The sequence below is a fragment of the Lycium ferocissimum genome, chromosome 7 (assembly GCF_029784015.1).
Source record: "Lycium ferocissimum isolate CSIRO_LF1 chromosome 7, AGI_CSIRO_Lferr_CH_V1, whole genome shotgun sequence".
In the NCBI taxonomy this organism is placed as follows: Eukaryota; Viridiplantae; Streptophyta; class Magnoliopsida; order Solanales; family Solanaceae; genus Lycium; species Lycium ferocissimum.
In genome coordinates, this window is record NC_081348.1 from 51,734,853 (window position 1) to 51,745,609 (window position 10,757).

General features: G+C 35.8%; 1 pseudogene; it reads right to left on the bottom strand.

Moving 5' to 3' along the window:
- Positions 1–4,342: 4,342 nt before the first annotated feature.
- On the bottom strand, positions 4,343–8,414 carry LOC132062310 (protein DGS1, mitochondrial-like; annotated as a pseudogene).
- Positions 8,415–10,757: the final 2,343 nt, after the last annotated feature.

A 10,757-nucleotide genomic window follows, 5' to 3' on the forward strand; every position in this document is an offset into this window, starting at 1 on the left:
GCTTTGCATATGTGCACTTCAACTGCATTATCTTCTTTGTGACATTGCTCAATAGTTAGCAAATCTCATTTAGATACTCGAATTAAAATTTGTACCAATTGAGCGGCGGTCTATTAGACACTTTAAATTAAAATTATGGAGAAAAAAAGTCCAAAGTGTTCTTCAGCGTCTATTAGGTAGTTAAGTTGACCAAATAAAATATGTCATCTCCTTTTAAGTATACACGTTAGCCTCAATTGGAATAGACCTGAGATTTTTCGGCTTATTAAGGCAAATGCATATAATTAAAGGAGGTGATGTATTTTATGTGTTTAACTTATCTACGTAATGAACGTTGAGAATATGCGCAAATTTTGTTTCAAAATTTGAACTGTAAATGTCTAATTGGAACATTTTATTATGTGTTTATGTACTAAATTGGAACAAGTCTATATTCGAGTGTCTAAATAAAATTCTTGGTCGATGTATTACGCCTATAATAAACTTTGTTGGTGAATGCGTCAAAACTTACCATATGTCCCTCGCTGGTGAACGAACGAAATCTCTATATGTTGATGGTAACGTACGATAACCTTAAAGTTGTACTCCCTCGTCCCGTAATACTTGTCCACATTACTAAAAGTATTTGTCCCAAATTACTTGTCAATTTACAAAACCAAGAGAACTAATTAAATTTTTTCCATCTTACCCTTAATATTAAATGTTCTTGAAAATATAGTGCAATTTATTGTATAGAGATAAGGGTAAGAATGTAAAAATATATTTTTTATTTATGATTTCTTAAGGAGCATGTAAAGAGGAAAGTGGACAAGTAATATGATTTCGTCGTGTGACTACTTCTTTGTATTTTAGTTCCTCTTAAAGAAAATCCTGATTACTCTGCCGGGAGGCCGTCGACACTTAGGATCAATCTGCAATATGTGTTATTAATTTTAGAATCAATCTGCAATATGTGTTATTAGTTTATAATAAGTTCGATTTTCACTATTCCCTTGTTACATTTCCTTTCCCTTTCTTACATATGTAATAGGAAATAAAATAAAGAAAGTATTGTAGAACAAAATAGTTCTAAATTTTGAAATAAAAAAAAACGATTTCTTAATTTTGGAGGACTAGTAATTCGTAACGTATGTGAACAAGTCTTGTATTACGATGTCCGGCAGCCCACTTCCTTGTGATGGAATATTTTTTACTGGATAATTTAGGGACAAAACCTCAAATATGTATATAGTATAATAGATGTCCTTTTAATGAAAAAAAAAAATGAAAAAAAAGCACATTCACCAATTGGTCAAAGCAATATGTTTTCCGTTTGTAATTTATCCATTAACATAAAAAATTAAGATTGAGTGTTGTAGAATGTAAAATATAAAGTAATTAAGCAATTAATTTAAACTCCTCCAAAACAACCTGAATGAAAACTATTGTTGATTAAGACTTTGTGATCATTTCGTCAATAAGGACCTATTTATTAATAGTAAGTATACCATGAAGGGCAATTCGCCTTCTTTTGGAGTGGTCTTTAAATTTTGCCTCTCATATTTGAAATCTTTAAATTTGGCTAAAACCCATAGGTTCCAGGTTTGAACCCTACCACAGTAAAATTTTTAAAAATTCACAAGGCGAGTTTAATTTCGCTATGCCCCGCGATACACGAGGAATTACGAGGATTATCAATTCGACATACTTTATGTCTTATGGGGAGCTTTGCATAGTATGCGGTCCGCATTGCTCGAGAATTTTCACAAGCTTTACGCCGGCTCGCATAAGTTGCCCTTAAGTATGCTTGTAGGCATAAACTTGTTAGGGGTAAAGTTATGCAGCGAACCCGCATACTTATGTCAAATCTCGCCCATACAAGGCAATGAGTATGTCAGTCCGTCATAAAATTTGGTATTCCTTAACAAGTTTATCTATGGGGGCATACTTATGGGCAAACTTTTAATGGGCAAACTTTATCACTGACCAAGATAAACTTGTGAAGGAATTACCAAAGTTATCTCTTAACCGTACTTTACGTCAAATCGCCCACAAGGCATCAGGCATGTCAGTCAAAGTCATAAACAGTAATTTTTTAACAAGTGTATGCCGGTCCCAGACTTCGCGACCCAAACCTTGCCTTGCAATTTTTTTTTTTTAATTTATACTTGAGCGGGGTTCGAACTCGAACCTCATGATTTACGCGTGAATCGCTCGAGTTACTAATGCTAAGAGTTAAAGACCGCATATGAGAGGCATAATTTAAAGACCACAAATACGAGAGGTAAAATTTAAAGACCACCCCAAGAAGGGCAATCCGCGCAAAAAATGTACCATGAAAGGTTCTATGCATTTTTTGAAAAGTCCAAATGTCAACATTTGAAGGAATACCCTTTGGAATAATCATTTATTGTATGCCTACTTAGTATGGAATCATTTCTTGTATGGCTTTGACATTGAAAGAATACCCACTAGCCGGAATCATTTATTATATGCCTACTTAGATGGAATCATTTATTTGTTGTATGGTCTTCAACATTTGAAAGAATACCCACTGCAATGGGAATCATTTATTGTATGCCTACTTGACGGGAATCATTTGTTGTATAGTGTGGCAACATTTGAAGAATACCCACTTAGTCAGAATCATTTATTGTATGCATGGGTTTAAGTGGAATCATTTATTGTATGGTCTTTAGTTTTTGCCTCAAAAATGTTGAGTCCGTAATTTTTTGCTTCGTATTGCAATCTGAAACCGTATAGAAATTATGAGGTTACGGTTCGAACCCCCGCCACATAAATTTAAAAAAAAAAAATCGCAAAGCAAGGCTTGGTCGCGCGTATGCCGTACCGTATACACTTCTTAAGGAATAATTAAAGTTATGCCGACTTCTTATAAGGCAAAGTTTGCGCCTTAAGAAAAGTTCCGCCTTACGGGCATACTTTTATCTATGCCTTAACTAAAAGTACAAGCAAGCATAACTAAAAGTATACTTAAGGCGGAACTTTCCTTACAGCATAACTAAAAGTTTGTCTTGTAAAGCAAAGTCTATGTCTTAAGGAAAAGTTATGTCTTATGGGGCATACTTTTAGTTATGCCTTAACTAAAAGTTTGCCCCAAAAGGCATAACTAAACTATGTCTTAAGGAAAACCGCATTACGCGCACTTTTAGTTAAGGCTTAACTAAAGTTTGCCCATAAGGCATAAGTATATAACTTCGTTATTCCTTAACAAGTGCATGCGGGTCCGCATTAATGCGACCTAAACCTTGTCTTGCAATATTTTTTTAATTTATGCACGAGCCGTGGCTCAACCCGTAACCTCGCATAGCGCCATTTTTAGCGAAGGACAAAACGTAAAGACCACAAATACGAGGGGCAATATTTAAGACTCAACCCGAAAGGAGCAAGTCTGCGCAATTTTTTGTTTTATCTTTTGGGCGTGGAGCATATGCTTGCTTCATCCTAATTGAGGTAGGATCATTTTTTTTTCCATGCTTTTCTACGGTGTCTGAAACATTAGGGCCTCAACTGCATTGAATTTGCGCCGCATTAAAGGCCATTTAAGGAAGAAATGCTCTCTAATAAGATTTTTTCATATACGGCTGAACCAACTGGCCCATCCCACCACAATCGTTGTTGCTTGTTCTTTATGAGCAGCAATTTTGAGAGGTATTGTTTCTTTCTTCTTTTTTCCACCCACTTGATACCATGTGGCCTTATTAGGGCACCAATTAATCCAAATTCACATTACATAGATGTTTATTAAAAGGAAACACACTCTAACAAGATGTTTTTAATATCAGAACTCGAATTCGAAAGTTTTAATTAATGGTGGATGAATCTCATCATAACCTTTGGTACATGTGACAAGTTGTCAAATTAACAAATCAATAACTTTGTGATTTGTTTTGTCATATACCCTAAGCCTATATACACAAAAATGTGTATACATTATCGTCGAGATAATCTTTCATTTTCCTTGTAGCATCTAGACATGAAGAATTATTTGTTTAAATCCATAAAGTAAAACATAGTAGAATAGTAATTACCAGAAAATTGTAGTAGCAGCTGCTAAATGCTCTTACGCCCATGACAAGTAATGGATTCATATGTACTCAACATTTTCAACGCTGAGCATAGAAATATATGTGACAAAACAGTAAACATATTTCAATATCCGGCACCAAAAAGTTCTCTCCCTGCTTTTTACAAGTCATATCAAATGAGAAGTCACAGGGGAAAAAAAAATGTCCAGGGTGGGGAGTGGTAGCAGGCTTTCTATTTCAGCTGTACAATATCAAAATTGGCGGACATTGCAACAGAAACAGCAAAAAAAAAAAAAACCAGCATTTGGACAAATTTATACCAAGAAAACTGTTCTTATGTGTGAGTAAACAAAAAAAAGGTATACCCAGTCATATACCATGCGCGAGGTGATCTTGAGTCTATGTACAGTTTGAGTGTCTGGCTTTGCCAAGTCAATGATATCCTGCCTCAAACTGTTTATACGGCGTATAGAGATATTTCAGGCGACTTATATTAGATTGGCGAGAAGTCTAATGGCTAATAAAAATCATAAGGATGAAAGACAGAGAAACCTTATCCATTCACCGGTTTCCCTTGCATGGCCTTCCACAGCACAGTATAAGCGATCAAGATTCTATAACGCCAATCCAAACATGCACTGTGCATCTTTTTCCTGAAATGTGCAGGGAATAGAAGAGAAAAGGAGAAGTGAAACAAGAAACAAGCATTAAACAACTTGTTGAAGAATTACACTTGATATCACCGAGAACGCCTCAAAAACTCATTAAGTCTCTTGGTTTTCTTTTTATCCCTTCTTTTTTTTTTTTTTTTTTTTTTTTTCGGGAGGGAAGATGCATCGACGGGTTGGGCCCAACTACCTGCTACAGGAAAATTTAATCTGGCTAAGCAGTCTAGCCAACATTATCGCGCTCCTAGAGATATCTATTGCAATTCTAGATAGCTACTAGAGAAAACAGAACGACATCAATAGCTTTTTTTTTTTCTTTTACAATAACTATGGTGTCGTCGCTAACCGCGCCCCCTCGACTAATTCCAGGAGGTACCTACTACTCCCTCCGCCAGCACAGGTACGGGGGCTTGTCCAACAATGCTTGAATAGATGCAAAGAAATCACACCGTATTTTTGCCTAAACTCGGATTTGAAACCTAAAACCTCAAGGTTCTCAAATCACTTCATTGACCACTTGCGCTCGCCCTTGGATGCAATAGTTTCTTATTTGATAACATCATGCTAGAAATGATATGGAAGTGGAACATGACTAAGACAGCTCAGAAACAGAGAGACGTTCAAAGACCTGAAGGAGAAAGTGGGCATGAAATTGGCTTAATGTTATTAGTTTCTACTGAGAAAAACATGAATAAGAGAGCTAAAACAGTCAGATATGGACAAATCTTAATTTCTCATTTAACTTTACTCATAGCTATAACAGGTGTCAGATTTATTTTCATATTTTCTTATTTAACTTTATTCAAGTTCAGTATGTCGCAGTAACCATGTAACAATTTCCCTTCCTTCATAAACCCTCAAGACAAATATCTGGTTCTACTTCAGAACATACAGTCGGGAAAATACGGTTTAATCCAATTTGTAACCAGAAATGTCAAAAGCATACATGTCATATAGTAATGTGCATCAAGATTGATCACAGTTCACGCCAGATGGCACAGAAAATACTGACAATTTGTAAATCTAACAGTTTAATCATATAAAGACACTCAAAAGGTACAGGGATCCTTACTTGTCCTTGATAGTTGAAGCTCTCCAATTGCATAATTTTTCTTTCGACTTCCACGAGTAGCGGTCGTCGTTGCATTCGAGCAACCCTTCCTCTGCCTTCTGCTCTTGTATCCTGGGGTTCCATTAAAAAATTAACGGCATAATAGGATTTGCATGACATGTCATGACCCATAAGATGGAAATGAGTGAATCGTTGAAACAACTCAAACAGATAACCTTTTACTTGAAAAAATTAGAAACCATTCCTTTTCAATAATTATCAAGCAATAAACCCTTTTGTCTAAATGCCTGAATTAGAAAGGAAAGATGGAAATGAAGTCCATCAAAATCCACCCACTCACTATCAGAAAGATTTCACGTAGCTGGCCCATAAAAAAGAATCGGGCTCTCGCATGTGTGGAAGCGTGTTGAGGAAGTAAGTAAATAAAGGTATCTTCCGGTTAATAGCTTAAGCTTTTAGATTAGATGGTCACACCCTTCAATACGTTCTGTCAACCTAAGCCAAAAGATTACCATTAGCTTCAAAGTCCAATATTTGACACTGGGAGGCTCGACGATACTCGGTGTTTAGGGAGAGAGAAATAAATTCAGATCAATGCATCCTACTTCCAAAGCCCTTAGCTTCCTATACCAAGGAAAACTTGGGTTCAGATTCATTATCTTGCTAAAAATGAAAATTGCTTCAGAGATTATTCCAAGCGCTCTTCCTGATTTCATAAAGCCTATTAGATCTCAATACAAAAGGCTATCAAACAACTTAGTTCTTAAATACAAATAGTAGTTAGACTTATCAACCAATAACAAGCAAAGAAGTGAATGTAGCCTATATTTTGGTGTGTATCTTCTCCCTGCACAAGGAACGACTGAGATGACATAACGCGGAAAATCTTACCTCAGATATCAAATCTAAATTATGAAGGATTTCTGTCCTTCCCCTCAAAAATTGGGAGCATTTATTCTATACTTACTAATGAATAGCCATAGTACCTGTTTAATCCAAGCACGCATCACCATGATCACAATAAGGGAGAGGAAGAAAGCCGGCAAAGCAGCTAAAATAGCAAAGTTGATTCCATTTGCTCTAAGAATTTGATCTAGCTCCAGCATAGCCCTGTTTTAGACATAGAGACATCAGATCAGGAAACCAGAAGCACTTGAACTCCAAAATGTTTCATCTTTAGGACAAGAAGAGTAGCCCTAACTCACTCCTCAATATCAAGCTTCAGCTTCTGGATCTCTAATGCAGAAACACATGTTAGATGCCAAAACTAGAAAGAACTAATCGGATGAGAATGGAGTATATACCTGGATAAGAAGAGCACAAGCGAGCTACCCCGATAAGAGATTTTGAATTGGATGCATCAGTTCCTTCTCATACCTAAACTTAAATCAGCTTGCGTGATATTAGCAATAAAATAATTTGCTTCAGACATGATCTACTAGCATATAGTCTAATATGCGCTGATCCACATACATTCGGCATATATCATGGAGAGCTACCAGACTAATTGAAACCGAAAAGGCTAGAGCTAGGATTATCATTTTGAGTTAAAAGTCCTTCCATGATATGAGACACTTCCAGTTGCTTAACTAAACATGACAAATACCTCAACCTAATTCTTTTTTACGGTACCCCACCCTTAAATCAAACCAAATGGTATGTTCTTCCTTGGGTTATCCTGCAATTTGTCAATATGGAAAGAACCCTCTTCCATCTTCAATGGAACATATTCAACCCCGTAACCAGCTCAAATGGCAAATACAATGACGAAGATATAGAGCAGATTCTTGATGTATTAAGCAGCACAAAGGAACTGGAACAATAATTGCTTCTAGAAGAGGATAAAGACCATTTAATAGTACTGGATAGTGTTTAGAAATTGGAGAAACTTTCCTACTTTAAAATGAAGCAAGATTCATTACAAGAACTCACACTACTCCCCTCTTCTATTACTAAAACATTGGCATTTTGAATCAAAACTACTAGATTAAAGACTCTACTTCAACGACTACATGATTTACATGTATAATAAGTTGGTCAGATTAACCTTGACACCAGGTAAAAAGCAACACACCTGAGCCAAAAATGTAGCTAAATGATATCTTAAGCTACTCAAGACAATTATCCTCTAGGATATGTATGAAGATGCCATACAATATGTGTGCTCCACCCCAGAACCATCCCCAACACAATCACAAATCAGTTGAACTGTGCCATTAATGAATGCATATGGTCCTTGCTCACATACCATGAAGTAAAGTTTTTGAGCATTTGATCCCTGACACTAAACATATTTTAAAAATTAGAACAAACAATTCATAAATGAAATAAAGTTAGAATAGAACTTCAAGTCTGTCACTCTGAAAAAATTATCTACATAAGGTAAATAATGATGACTAACCTCTGCTTTAGATCGCCAAAATTCTAGGTTCTTTTGAGTTTTGGATATAGTGCAAACTTAGAAAGATATGCTCCATTATGTCCTCCACGACATCAAAAATTCTAAATGCCTCAGGTACAATCCTGCATATCATTCAAGTACGGACCTAATTAGAAACATTTCTCATGAAAAGCATATTCTTTCGGATTATCCTTGGACCCCAGTCAATATTAGATGTCTATGCTAAATTTGGTGATCTATTTTTGTTGCCCCTTTAAGCATATGTAATATAATCATTCTTATCTCAGGAGAGAAGTATGTATTGCCCCCACTTAAGTTATTAAGTATTCACAAAGACGAGGTGATTTATATTTATTTTGAAACTTTATATCGGCCCGGGGCCCTGATCATAAATGGGTTGTTTTTAATCACTTTGCACATATGTTAAATAGCTTTTTTAAGCGTTCATCTATCTTTCAGGAGCAGCTGTGTGATTTTCCAAGAGATCGATGTGAATTGTTTGCTACGAGGTAAACTTTGTATAAAAAAGATTATGGGTAAGAAATAAAATAAGCTGGGCTAACTGAAAACATTCCTTATTTTTTTATAACAGTGGTGTCGAGGTCAGCTTGATGCACGTGGAATTAGACTAATTCTGCGCGTACCTCCTACTGTAACTGCGTTACTCAGACTAACTCAACAATTCCTTGCAAAACATTGGAAATTATAGGTGAGGTTATGGAGTGTACGAATTACAACCATAGTGAGTAATGAGGAATTACCCACATCATGGAGTAAAGTAGTGGGAGCTATATTTGAGTAGTGGACATCCACACAGCTGAGCCAGGTTGCACACACCTGTATTAATTCCACTGATATTTGTTAGCTTCCATCAACACAGGTATTAGGTAATTATGTCCACCAAGATTTTAATACATGAGAAAAATCATTTAGTGTTTTTGCCTCCAGTAAGATTTAAAAAAAATTCCATAAAAATCTTGGAATTTTATATATATATATATATAACCTTAGTATCTGGCAGCTTGCTCGCACCTAGACTAATTCCATAGGTACCTCCTATCCTCCACCAACAGGACTTATTCCATAGGTACTTGCTACCCTTCACCAACACAAGTACAGTTAACTATGTCCACCAAGGCTCAAACAGATGGTAAGCATTCACTTATTTTTGCTTCGTTTTCTGGCGTGAGTGTTGCCATTGGTAATCCTGCTGAGAATATTCGAGCTTGAAGCGGTATGAAGCAAAATGATCGGAACCGGCTCCCCTCCAGTGCTAATTATGTGTATGTACTAGTTAAACATCATATAACTAGTCTTGTGTAATTACTAGTGTCGGAACCGCCTCCCCTCCAGTGCCTCTTCCCTCAAGTTCCTCCAGTCCCCCTTTAGATTGGTGACACGTGTCACTTAATTAAATTAATGACTAAGATTCGTTCTTCCAAATAAAACTCTATACACACTCCTACATAGAACCAAACCCAATTTCCTTTCTTCCTCCTCTTTCACCAATGAATGGCTATGGGAAAACACCCATGAATGCCCTCCATGTCTTTCTTTTCCTTCCGCACAGTGCTAATTAATACAGCTCCACTGTAATTCCCGTTCTCTTTAACTCCGTCCATAACCAGTAATTTATGTCCAATCTCCAACTATACTGTATATGAATTTTAAATGCTAATATTAACACATAAAAAATATATAAAGGCTGAGCCGGATTTACTTAGAGCTAATTTTGAAGATTACACCAAATGAAGCAATAGGCAAATTGATAATGATCTTCTGCTATCGGGCATAAAGTTGCCAATTTTTCGTGAGGAAAGTTCATTAGTTTTAAAGATTACACCAAAAGGAAAATTAAGAATGATCCTTTGTACTCTGTGTATTTGACAATTGAGTCAGTTCTCCCATCACCATTCATTGAAACAGAGTGGAGAAAGAAAGGAAATTGGATTTGATTCCATGTAGAAGTGTGTATAGAGTCATATTTGGAAGGATGAATCTTAATCATTAATTTAATTAAGTGACACATGTCAGCCGTATCTAAAGGGGAACTCGGAGAACTTGAGGAAGAGTAAGACTGAGTCCGCGACTAAGAAGACAAAAAATAAAAAATTAAACCAAACTACAGTGCAAAAAAAAAAATGACATTAGTAGTATTCACGCACGAATTCGTGCGTGAAAGGACCAAACCGCAAAAATACAGCTGCCTTTTCACGCACGAATTTCGTGCGTGAATAGCAACTGGTTTTTTTTTTTTTTTTGCGTTACCTTTCCAATCATGTTTTTTTTAATACTTTGGGCAAAGATTAGTCATATTTTAAAATTCCAAAATATAAATATTTTATATAAAACTTAATATCTTTTTTTTAAGTGCACAACAATGTCGCTCATTACATCAAGTCCACCTAAACGTTTGGATCGTCGTTTTAGGCCCTTAGGCTAAGTTTTAAACTTGTAATATTTATAAGGGTTTTGATTTAAGCGTTTTAATAATAATTCATCCAATACGAGAGGTTTATACTAATTAAAAAATAATTCATTTCATTTAATTACAATACTAATTAAAGAATAAAAAATAAATTACAATA